Source organism: Ovis canadensis, chromosome X, assembly GCF_042477335.2.
Source record: "Ovis canadensis isolate MfBH-ARS-UI-01 breed Bighorn chromosome X, ARS-UI_OviCan_v2, whole genome shotgun sequence".
Classification (NCBI taxonomy): domain Eukaryota; kingdom Metazoa; phylum Chordata; class Mammalia; order Artiodactyla; family Bovidae; genus Ovis; species Ovis canadensis.
This window is the reverse complement of record NC_091727.1, coordinates 27,989,858-28,002,096: the sequence shown is the minus strand read 5'-3', so window position 1 is coordinate 28,002,096 and position 12,239 is coordinate 27,989,858. Positions and strand designations below refer to the sequence as shown.

The 12,239-nt window shown below is 38.0% G+C and overlaps 1 pseudogene; it reads right to left on the bottom strand.

The window, feature by feature from the left end:
- Positions 1-642: 642 nt before the first annotated feature.
- LOC138930181 (eukaryotic initiation factor 4A-II pseudogene) lies at positions 643-2,537 on the bottom strand (annotated as a pseudogene).
- Between the last annotated feature and the right edge of the window lie 9,702 nt (positions 2,538-12,239).

The following is a 12,239-nucleotide window of genomic DNA, read 5'->3' as shown; positions in this document are numbered from 1 at the left end:
TTGCTTGTTGGATTCTATAATACTCATATTAACTTTTAAAAGTTGAGGGTGGAGGGGTGTTACTTTTTAAAAAAATCCAGTAGATACTGCTGTTTTAACTTCTTAAGTCTAAAGTTCTTGAATAGAACTAGTAGTCCTTCTTAACATTTTTCCACCAACTTAATGGCCTTATTTCTCTGACTAAATGCCTATGGGACTCTGTGGTTTAGTCATGTCACTAGGATATGCATTATTGATAGCATTAACACTTCTTAAATGAATTGTCTTGGAACACAGTGAACACTTTCAGATTGAGTAGCTCATCTTCTTTCATTATAGAAAAACTTCCTTGCATCATATTCTTAAGACGTTTATTTTCTGTTCCATGTATTTTTTTTTTTTTTTTTGGTCAGGCTACCCATTATCCTCTCTTTACTATCTCTGTGACTTTTACCAATTCTTACTTATAAGACATTGACTCACTTCTCGGCAACTTTGTTTTTGCTTTTCACTACTTTTATATGCATTTTAAATTTCTGTCTTTTCTCCTCTATTTAATTCCTTAATTTTGGAAGTATTCTTTTTACCCCATTCCATTTTTTTAAATTTTTTAATTTTTTTACCCCATTCCATTTTTACATCATCTTATAACTCATAGTCCCATTTTCTTTTTTTTAAGTGAATATACAATTTATTTAACATTCAAACTTCATTAAGACATGTGCAATATGGCAATTTTACTGGGGGTTTAACCCTACCTAGGATGATTGCTTGCTGGGGTTTAGCAACAGGGTCCAGTCCACATTTAACACTAATTAAATACTTTATTGAATAAATATAATACCAAACAAAATGCATTCAAATGCTAAAAAAAATCAATTTTAAAGGCCTTTCTATTCAGGCTAATGACAAACACAATAAAGGCAGATATGCTAGTTTAACATAATTGGCTGATTTTATACAGCACTTATATCTTTTAGTCCACAAGTATATTATTAAATGATAGAGAACATCTAATACAACCATTTCTACAGAACTAGGAAATAAATTTCTAAGAAAGAAAGATTTTACAGACCCCATCTTTTATACCCACCCAAACAGTCTAACTCTAAAGAGGATAAAGCCAATGACTTTCCTCACAAGAGCTCACGACTAATGTCGCTTTGCTATCAAAATCTGTATTTCTGATCCGTTATGAGCATTGAGACAAGATTCAAATATTCCCAAAGAAAGAAGCACAATGCACGTTGTGATCGCCTATTCAGCAACAGCGAGCACTGCATTCAAAACTATCTCATCCCAGGAATTAAATAAGGTCGGCCACATTCATTGGCATTTCCTCCACTGTAGTATTATAGAAAGTCTCAATGTCACGAAGAATCCTCTTGTCTTCTTCAGTAACAAAGTTTATAGCCACACCTTTCCTCCCAAATCGACCCCCTCTGCCAATTCTGTGAAAATAATTTTCACGATTGGTAGGTAGATCATAGTTTATAACCAATGACACTTGTTGCACATCAATTCCACGAGCCAACAAGTCAGTAGTGATCAGAACACGGCTTGACCCTGATCGAAATTCCCTCATGATAACATCTCTTTCTTTCTGGTCCATGTCACCATGCAGGGCAGAAACTGTGAAGTCCCTGGCATGCATTTTTTCTGTGAGCCAGTCCACCTTGCACCTTGTATTGAGAAAAATAACAGCCTGTGTAATTGTCAGTGTCTCGTACAAATCACAAAGTGTATCCAACTTCCATTCCTCTCTTTCAACATTAATATAAAACTGCTTGATTCCTTCAAGGGTCAATTCTTCCTTCTTCACCAAAATTCGAATTGGATCTCTCATGAATTTTTTGGTCACTTCCAACACATCCGTTGGCATTGTGGCAGAAAGCAACACCACCTGAATACTAGTGTTTAATTTTTGGAAAATCTCATAGATTTGATCCTTAAACCCTCGGCTCAGCATTTCATCTGCTTCATCCAAAACAAACATTTTGATCCATTTTGGAGAGAGATATCTTCTGTTTAACATATCAAACACTCTCCCTGGTGTTCCAACAACAATATGTGGTGCTTCAGCCTGCAGTTTTTGCATTTCATTTCTAACATTTGTTCCACCAATGCAGGCATGACAAGTTGCTCCCATATAATCTCCAAGTGCCAGAATTACCTTTTGGATCTGTTGAGCCAGTTCTCTGGTGGGGGCCAATACTAGTGCTTGGGTCTCCTTGAACTCAATCTCCAACTGTTGCAGGATGGAAATAGCAAATGTGGCTGTCTTGCCAGTACCTGACTGAGCTTGAGCAATCACATCATACCCTTTAATACATGGAATAATAGCTCTCTGCTGAATAGCTGATGGCTTCTCAAAACCGTAAGCATAGATGCCCCGAAGAAGAGACTCCTTTAAGTTCATATCATCAAAGTTATCAACAATCTCATTCCAGTTGCTCTCGATGACACCATCAGGGTCCATTCCCTCTGGGCCGCCATGTTCTCTGTTATAATCCGCGGAGCCACCAGACATGATCCGAAGAACCACTCAGTGCTGGACTGAAAAGCCATAGTCTCATTTTCATAGTGGTAGTTTTCTTTTTAATTTCCTTGAAACTATGAAGGATGTTTTAAACTTTTCCTTTTGTGCTATTTTCATTTTTTTTTCTTTTTTAAAAGAATACTTTTAAGGTGAGCTCCATTCCTCTTTTTCCTGATTTCTTCTGCTTCTTTCTCCCTTCTCTCCTTCTTTCTCCCTTCTGCCTCTCTCCAGAGAATCCTCTACTTCTTGATCTTCTTGCTGCTGCTTCTTCATCCTCCTTTCTCTTTTTATAATTTTACATAGTTCTCAGTTTTATTTCCCCTACTCTTTTATGAATCCTCATATGGATAATATTTATTTGAGGAATACATGTATACAATTATTTTTAAATGCTAGTTTGGGGAATTCTCTCTGGACCTGTTCCTGTCATCGAAATGGTGTAACAGGATTCACATTGGCATTCTTCACTATCTACTGGATGAATTTTCATCTTAGATCATGAGCTGAGGGGCTGAAAACAAATGGATAGAAAAAATGTTATGACTTGGTTAAACTTCTTGTGCAGGCTTAGAAAATCATTTCACAGATATTTTTCATTGCATGAGGTTCTGTGGGAAGAATTTCTGCTTAAGTTCTGTGAGGAGGCATCTTCATGCCAAAAATATGTTTTTTACATTTGGAAATATTAGTAATATTTTCCTTTTTGTCTACTCATTTATTCACTCCTCTATGTCTTCCTTTCTAAAACTGGAGCCTTAGAATTTCATTGCCAATATAATCTAAATTGTTAAATTACATTCTTTAAGCTTGGAACCTAAGTTTTAAACCCCTTCCGTAGTGTTAGAGCTGATTTAATATCTTTTCAGTCTCCTTATTTTTTTTTTTCAAGAAAAAGGTTGTTTTGCGCTTTCATGTACACCGTTTCCTCCGGTTATGTATTTGTCAGCAAATGTACTGTATGCATTGTATTAAGAGCTACATTTATAGAATGCCTACAATATGTCAGGCCCAGATCTTTCCATAATTCTGTTTTAGGAGACAGATAACTTTTCACATTTTTCAGATGAAGAAAAGGCTCAGAGAGATTAAGAAATTATACTACTTGTAGACCTGCTACCTGAGATTTTGTCTCATTTGTTTGTTTAAAGTTGGTAGGGTGTTTGTTTGTGTTTTTTTTTAATCTATATGTTTTTGTTTGGTTTGAGTGATTGTTTTTATGATACACTACCTGCAGCCAGAAACAGATCAAAAGTATAATATTTGCTTGAGTTCAGAGTTATGGTCAAAAGGCCATGTGTAATGTCATCAGTAATATTGGTTCTCTATGTTTTGTTCTCATAAGCTTGCTACCACATTTGAATTATACTTGTTTATTATGTATGCTCTCCACCTCAAATGATCATTATATTTTTGAAGGCAGACGTATCTTTCTATGGAACCTAAAACAGTGCTCCAAAGAGCACATCATTACTTCCAAGAGTAATGATGCCTAACTGACATGAAAACTCCAGAATGATTCCTTGCTAATGCACTGAAGGCAGCCCAAATGGGCTTCTATCCAATGTAAATGTTTAAACCTATCTCTCACTGAGGTATGGAACAAATATATTGTAGCCCTCCCTAATTTACCCTGTAGCAGTATCAAATAGAGATAGTAACATTTCTTTAAGTAACTTAACAGTTTTAATTAAGTAAAAATGTTAAAATAAAGGTGAAGTGATTATGAAATGCATACTACATAATAAAAATATGCAGTTTTTTCTGGAACATACTAATCAAGCATTTATCTTCTCCCAAGTGGAATACCCTAGAATAAACAATTTATATATTAGCAAAGACTTGCCTTCAGTTTTGGACTGAATCATGGAATGGCAGTATGGGCACAGATTCTCTATCATTTAGGCAATAGCAGTATAGTTCTCATTCTAAATGAAATGTTTAGGGGATATCCTGTTGTAATGAAAATATTTTAGTGGCTCTAATATCTGATTCAACAACTTCTATTTCTATAGGTAATATTATTTTGAATATTTGCTAAATGTATTTTTTCCTAATTTTTATTTGGTACCATGCATGAGTGCTAAGTCACTTCAATTGGGTCTAACTCTTTGTGACTCTATGGACTATAGCCACCAAGGCTCCTCTGTCCATGGGACTTCCCAAGCAAGAATACTGGAATGGGTTGCCATGCCCTCTTCCAGGGTATCTTCCAGATCCAGGGATCAAACCTGCATGTCTTACGTCTCCTGCATTGGCAGGCAGGTTCTTTACCATCAGTGCTACCTGGGAAGCTCCTATTTCATACCAATTAGTAATAAATAATAATGTTTTAAATTTTGTAAAATTAATATTTTAAAGTTAAATTGAGTTAGGTTTCTTTGGATTTATCATGAAGAAACTGTTTCCTTGCCCTATTAGAATTATGAAATGCTGGCCACATTTATGAGTAAAATAAATAAAATCTTAACAAATCTCTCATTAGTTTGTCTATTAAGATAGCTCTGGTTTGATGGATGAGAACAATAATATATCTAAAAAGCATTCTTGCAGAAGGTATAGATCTGAAAGAAAACTGTTATCAACCTGAGTAGCTTCCTATGATGTGCAGTTCAACAAAATCATCCTTGGTTTCAATGTTGTAGGTTTGAAAATTAATAATGTAAAAGTATATTTCAAAAACCAATGATTGACACATTAAAAATTAAGTGCCAGCTTAATCTTTTTTCTTTGTAACTTTTCCCATTACAATTTCCTGTTCTTATCACAGCACTCTCCACATATTCAATAGCTATGGCATTAAGAAAAAAATATTGTATCTGATAATTTAAATATAATGTTTTCCAGTATATGTTTACTTAACTACTTTGAGTTTTCTATAAATAATGCATTCATAATATAAATAATGTGAAAGTTGGACGTTAAATGGAACTGTTTTAATCTTATTTGTGTCTGAGGCCACAGGATATTAAGTAGCAATAACCTCCTAGTCCCAATTAGGAGACCATCTCTGCAGGGTTTGTAAAAGAGGTACACAGATACCAGTTTGCTCACCAACTTCAGAATGTAAAAACAAGTAGCGGTAGCAGAAACAGGTGTATTAGAGAGAGAATTTTAAGGCAAATTTGTAAGGTATTTTTTTCTTCCCCCAATGGTAGAACAGAAGCTCTGAAGCTCAGATTTTCATTGTGGAGTTATATGGTGGTGGAGAAGCAGGCTGTAATGTGGACCAAATCAGGAAAAGTTCTCCTTCTTGTCTCCCTCCCACGAAATGCTCATAGATTTTTGCAGATTTTCTGTTTCCCATTATTCATGGAACTGAAATTTGAGCCATTTTATACTGTCTTAAAAAAAATAACACCTAAAAACGAGGAGAAGTCCATAGACGCAGATACATATGTTGAATTTAAGGAACTGGAGATTAAACATTGAATTTCTTAATTGGCAGCCAGAAGGGACAAAGCATTCAAAATAAAAGATTCATCATTATCTTTCTCACCAAGACACTGGTGGATCCTCAGAACCCCAAACAGCCCAGTTATACTTGACTAAGTATTGGCAACTGGCCATTTCTTACCCTCTAATTTATTTTGATCAAACTCTAGTTAAGCTTCTCTCCTTCCTATTGTCCCCTGAGCACTGCTTGCTCCAAAACCTTAGAAAACACTGAAAAAATGGAACCTGCCCCCCTATCCCACCCTTACCAGCTTCTCCTGGGAATCAGATGACCTCAGGGAGACCCTCTTGTCCAGTGTCCCCTTAAAAGACTAAGTTTGTCTCTGCTCACCCCTCCTTTACACTTTGGAAGAAAAACTTGGTGTGTTAGAATTTGAAATCCATATTTCTGAGATTGGAGAGTTTTCACAACTGCAATTGTCTTTCTTTCTAATTAAACTCTGTCTGTATCTAACTTAGGATTTGTTTATATTTGACATCATGTACTTGAAATATTCATGTTGGAGGTAACAGAAACCCAAGCCGAAAAATACTTGAAACAAAAGGTAATTTATCACTACTAAGAATTTCAGAGGTGCTTTTGACCTCAAATAGAGGGAAATATTCAAAAGATCAAATGACAACATGAAATGTGCTTTCTCCATATTCAGAATCTACATTCTTCTTTGTTTACTTTTTAGGAAAGCTCTGCCAGTATAGTGACAGAAATGGCCACAAGCACCTTCTCAGAAGGATCCTGAAATAAAGACCTACCCCCAAAGTGGAGCAATAACAAGAAAGCTTTTATTGGCTATGTGGGAGAATGAAAATAATTTTTTCTCTACTTTTCCAGGTTCTTGGATGAGCGCCTCCCGCCCCCCGCCATATAATAAAAAAGACAGAGTAACAGGAGAAAAACAAAAGTTTAATATCGTATATTTAATTGGGCTTCCCTGGTGGCTCAGTGGTAAAGAATCCACCTGCCAGTGCAGGAGGTGTGGGTTCCATCCGTGGGTCAGGAAGATCCCCTAGAGAAGGAAATAGCAACCCACTCCAGTATTTTTGCCTGAGAAATCACGTGGACACAGGAGCCTGGTATGCTAGTCAGTCCATTGGGTCGCGAAAGATTCGGACACAACTTAGTGACCAAACAACATACCTCCTTTATCCATGGGAGATACCCAGGAAAGCTGGGTAACTCCCCAAAATGGCCCAAGCTACTATTTCAAATAACATCTCCAGCTAAAGACAAAAGAAGATATTGGGCTGAGGGGAGGCCGGTTATAAGAGCACAATAAATAAGTAAAGCACAGTAAATAAGGATAAGGTTGTTATGCAGATTTAAGTCTTTGTCTTATTCATTGATAAGTTTCTAGACATTTAGAGTCATCCTTTTTTTCCTGGTACAGAGAGGGAAATACCCTTACAAGGGTAGATTTCCCTTATAAATGTAAATACAAAAGGATAACGTCTATCTGGTTTTCAGGGCTTCTCTAATGTCTGCTGTTTTTTAAAAAAATTATCAGCCTTAAAATAATCCTTGGACAGGGCGGCCTGGCTGTGATTCATGGGGTCGCAAGGAGTCAGACACGACTGAGCGACTGAACTGAACTTAACTGAACTGAAAATAATCCTTATGCCAAAGAGTTGTATTTTCAGGTGACCAAATTCTGCTCCCCATCAGCTACTAGTAGGAGAGCTGGTCTGTCTTTTGGGTTTCTGGACCCAGTTTCCAACATGTAGGGCTGTAGGAAGGTTCTCCACACCAAAAACAAGTAATTATTTAGACACCAGATGGGTGTCCTATAATTCAACTCAATTCTGACACTATCTACTTAGAGATAACATCAGATCCCAGTTTAATGTCTCCCTCTACAAATCTACAACACTGCTGTCCCCACCCCCTGCCACACACACATTTCAAAGGCCACTTGCAAGCTGATTATTACCTGTGCTTTTGACTGACTGGCTATAAATTAGAGGTTCCCATGACCCCCCTCCTTGGGTTCAATTGATTTGCTAGAGGGTCTTACAGAATTCAGAGAAACATTTTACTTACGAGGTTATCAGTTTTGTTTTGTTTTTAAATAAAAAATACAAGTCAGGAACAGCCAGATGGAAGAGATGCCTAGGGCAAGGTATGGGGAAATGGCATGGAGATTCCATGCTCTCTCCAGTTGTGCCACTCTGAATCTCTAAGTGTTCACCAACCTAGAAGCTCTCTAAAATTCCATCCATCTTTTTGAATTTTTATGGAGACTTCATTGCATAGGCGTGATTGATTAAGTCATTGGCTGTTGGCAATTAACTCAATCTCCAGCCTGAGTTCCATCCTTCTAATCACAGTATTGGTTCCCCTGGCAACTAGCCCCTATTCTTAGGGTACCTAAGGGCTTTCCAAATATCACCTCATTAACATAACACAAAACACCTTTATTATTCTTATCGCAGGAAGTGTCAAAGGTTTTAGGAGTTGTGAGCCAGGAATTGTGAAGGAAGACCAAATATATATGAAAACTATGAATGAATGACCAAATATATATTTCTTATAAATCACAGTGTCTATATGAAATGAGATTGTTGTGCCTTCTGGCAGTTAGCTGAGCTTTTATGTTACAGGCACTCAGGCGGTTAAGGAGAGAGGAATACTCAAACAAAAATGTGATAGATGAGGCAAAGCAAGTGGATAGTTGTCAGTTTTCCGAAGTAGATGTTCTATGGATAAGCAATTCTGGGAAAGTAGGAAGTCCAGTTTAAATTTAGCAAGGAAAATGGACAGTTTAAGAAAACGCAGTTTCTTGTTTAGCGGGAAGGCCAGTTGCTTTAGGCTAGGGGCTTGCAACTCTTGATGAAGAGGTAGCAACAACATCTTAACCCTTTATAACCTCTAGGCCTAAATGGTTTCATTAAAACAGTATGCCTCTTTCAAGGTAGCATCAGCAAAATTCTGTGGATGTTGGCTGTTGTTGGACCACTTTGGGTCAAGTGTTCATCTCTGAAATGTTTGCTGTGGACTGACAGGTGCAGAAATTCCACTTGACCAGACCTAGGTCTCGTGCCCATCGTTAGGGAGAGGGACTGAGTTAGTTTCACCTTGATCTCATCGAGGCAGCAATGAGTGGTGGCTTGAAGTGAGATCTTAATTCCCTGTCCAGGAATTGAACTTGGGTAGCCTGGATGAGAACCAGGAATCCCAGCCACCAGACCAGCAAGGGCTAGAGGTTAGAAGATATTTTTCCCTGGATTTTTGTCCCCAGTAAAAAATGCATTTATCAGGGAGGCAGAAACTGTAAATGCAGATATAAGGTTTATTATTAGAGGCAAAACACAACAAGTGGGAGAGCACATAGAGAAACAGTTTGTTTAGTTGAGATAGAAGCAAGGCAGAGGTGCACACCTGGAGAGGAAGGGTGTGGGCGTCCCCTCTAGTGAGGAGGAGTGCAGTAAAAAGGTGGTTAAGTCATTTATATACATCAGTGCTTCCGGTTCTTTGTCTTCCTTCAGGCCAATTATCTGGTTTCTTTTTTCTACACCTGTAGACCTACCCTAGGACCCTCCCTCGGATGTGTACACACCCCTCAGCCAAGATGGATCTCTAAGTGAAGGCTTTTGGGAGGCCTGGCATTATCCCTTGAATTTTGACCCACAAGGAACCTTTCTGTGCATAGTGTCTTCCTTGTCTCAAAAAGAGGGGGGAGAAGAGATCCCTTAATTGTTTACTCAAACAGGGTCCTTGCCATGACTATTACCTTAAGGTGTTTACAAGAGACAAACACTGGCTCTTTACCCTGTTTCTGTTACTTTCATTTCGGAGGGCAAATGGTAGGCTCAATGTAAATACCTTCACTGGAGCCCACCTATCTCTTATCTCAGAAAATGCTAACAGTTTTAAGTATCTAGTATCACTGCTTCGTGCCCCAGGAAATATAAAGAGTAGGCCAGCTGTAAATGTCTAACCTGGAGCCCATTTATGCTAACTCAATCTGAACCACAGTCTGAGAATGAGGGAGGGATGGTTCTCTATTGGGGCTTCCCTGGTGGCTCAGATGGTAAAGAATCTGCCCACAATGTGGGAGACCTGGGTTCGAACCCTGGGTCTGAAAGATCCCCTGGAGAAGGGCATGGCAAGCCAGTCCAGTATTCTTGCCTGGAGAATTCCATGGACAGAGGAGCCTGGTGGGCTACAGTCCACGGGATCGCAAAGGTTCTCTATTAGTAACCTAAATGTTGACTGAGAAAGAATGAAGCATCCCTCACAGTTGTAATCTGGTAGGGATCTCTTGCTGAATGTGAGCAAAAAAATCGCATAATCCAACATCACCTGAAGTCAGCCATGATGACAGTGGACTGTGTCCATAAGAGTGCAGCAAAATCATGGTCACTCCATAACAATTTCTGTGCTCAGACAAAAGCAAGAACACTGTGAAAACCATAAAACCATCTGAACCTGCCCCCTCCCTGATAACAAGATGGATGCTGCATCTCTATCAATTACAGCCCTACTTTATTTCTCACACGTGCTGTGTAAAAATTATTACTATATCCAGTCACAAATTTGCCTCTGGTTTCTAACAGCAACCAATCCAGATCAGATCTCTTACTTGAAAATTTGCCAAAAGCACCACAAGCTGAAATCCTAAAATAAGCTTCTCTTAATAGCCTCTTATTGACATTTTACCGTGATGTGCAAGCTTCTTTGCTGCAGCAAGTAATAAACCCTGATATCTTTCCTGGTGGTCTTTGGCTGGTAAGCATCAACACCACTAAACTCCTGCTCAGGAAATCTTGGCTCATTTTCAGTGACTACTGCTTTTGTGCATGGAAAAAAATTAGAGAAGCATATAGTATACATTTATGCTGAACAAGAATGAGAAGCCCTTGGGTGACAGAACACAGATGGCTTCATATTCATGACAGCGTGAAGATGCTACTGATAGTCAGCTTCAGTTGGTATTTTCTTCAACATCTAATGGTATAGTTTTTAAAGCAGAGACAGGGACTTTAGTGATGAACTATTGCTTGAGGTTACATCAGAATAAGATAGAGAAAGTATTAGTAAGCAAAATTATTTCTAAATGGTTTTGGAAATTCATTTTTTAAAAAGACAATTATTGATTTGCATTTTCAAAGCCTGTGATAGAAAAATAAATAGGTAGTTTTCCTTTAAAGCATTAACATTTCTTTTACCAACTCATTTTCCCTTTGTTAGAAGGCAGCTCTACCTAGAGGCAACCTCTGTGATCCTGCTGTTTCTCAGATATTCAAGGTGTGCCACAGGTTGTACAGCACTTGTACCCATGATAATTCTTTTCATTTCTCCTTCCCCTTCCCACCCCACTTCCTTCAGGGTTCTTTGTTAGGGAGAGATGCAAATTTGAGCAAAAAGGTTAATGATTGTTAGCAGCTAAATGTGTTTCCTTTTCAGGGGTAAAATACTATTATAGAAAACAACTCTTGGCCTCTGTTGCAGATGGTCTGAGTTTTAATTCCCATACATTTATCTCCAGGCTTTGCTGAGCAAGTCATTTATTCTGTCTGAACTATAATTCATTTATCTGAAAAAGTAATCTTCATTCATTTTAGCACTTCCTGAGGGCCTTTGATGTTTCCGAGTCCAAAGATACCCTCTGGGTTCACAACTATGCCCCTGAATTTGAGAATCTCACAACTCTTTTGTTCATATCACGCAAAATTGTTATGAAACTCAAATTAGACTATTTATATGAAAGCATTTGGACAATTACATGTTATCATTAGGATGGTAGCATGTGAAACACTTCCTCCATTGCATTCAACCATAGAGAAAGGTAAAAGTGGGCATTTCAGGGAGAGAAACTAGTTAAAGATAGAAAAGTCTTTTGTCAGAGATAACTTTTTAACTTCTAAATGAATTCCAAGGAAATTACTGACCAACCTGAAGGACTGCTATCTCCATAGTTATATTCATTAACAGATACCAAAAAGCTATTCTTTCCTTCATGTTCAAATTAAGTCTCTTATTTTCTTCCAGCCTGCAACATCAATATGCTGTAGAGAGAGACAAAATAAAACATTACCTTGTATTAGTTTTCTATGCTGTATAACAAATTATCAACAATTTAGCAGCTTGAAATAACATATGCTTCAGTTCAGTTCAGTTCAATCACTCAGTGGTGTTCAACTCTTTGCGACCCCATGGACTGCAGCATGCCAGGCCTCCATGTCCACCACCAACTCCCGGAGTTTACTCAAACTCATATCCGTCGAGTCGGTGATGCCATCCAACCATCTCATCCTCTGTCGTCCCCTT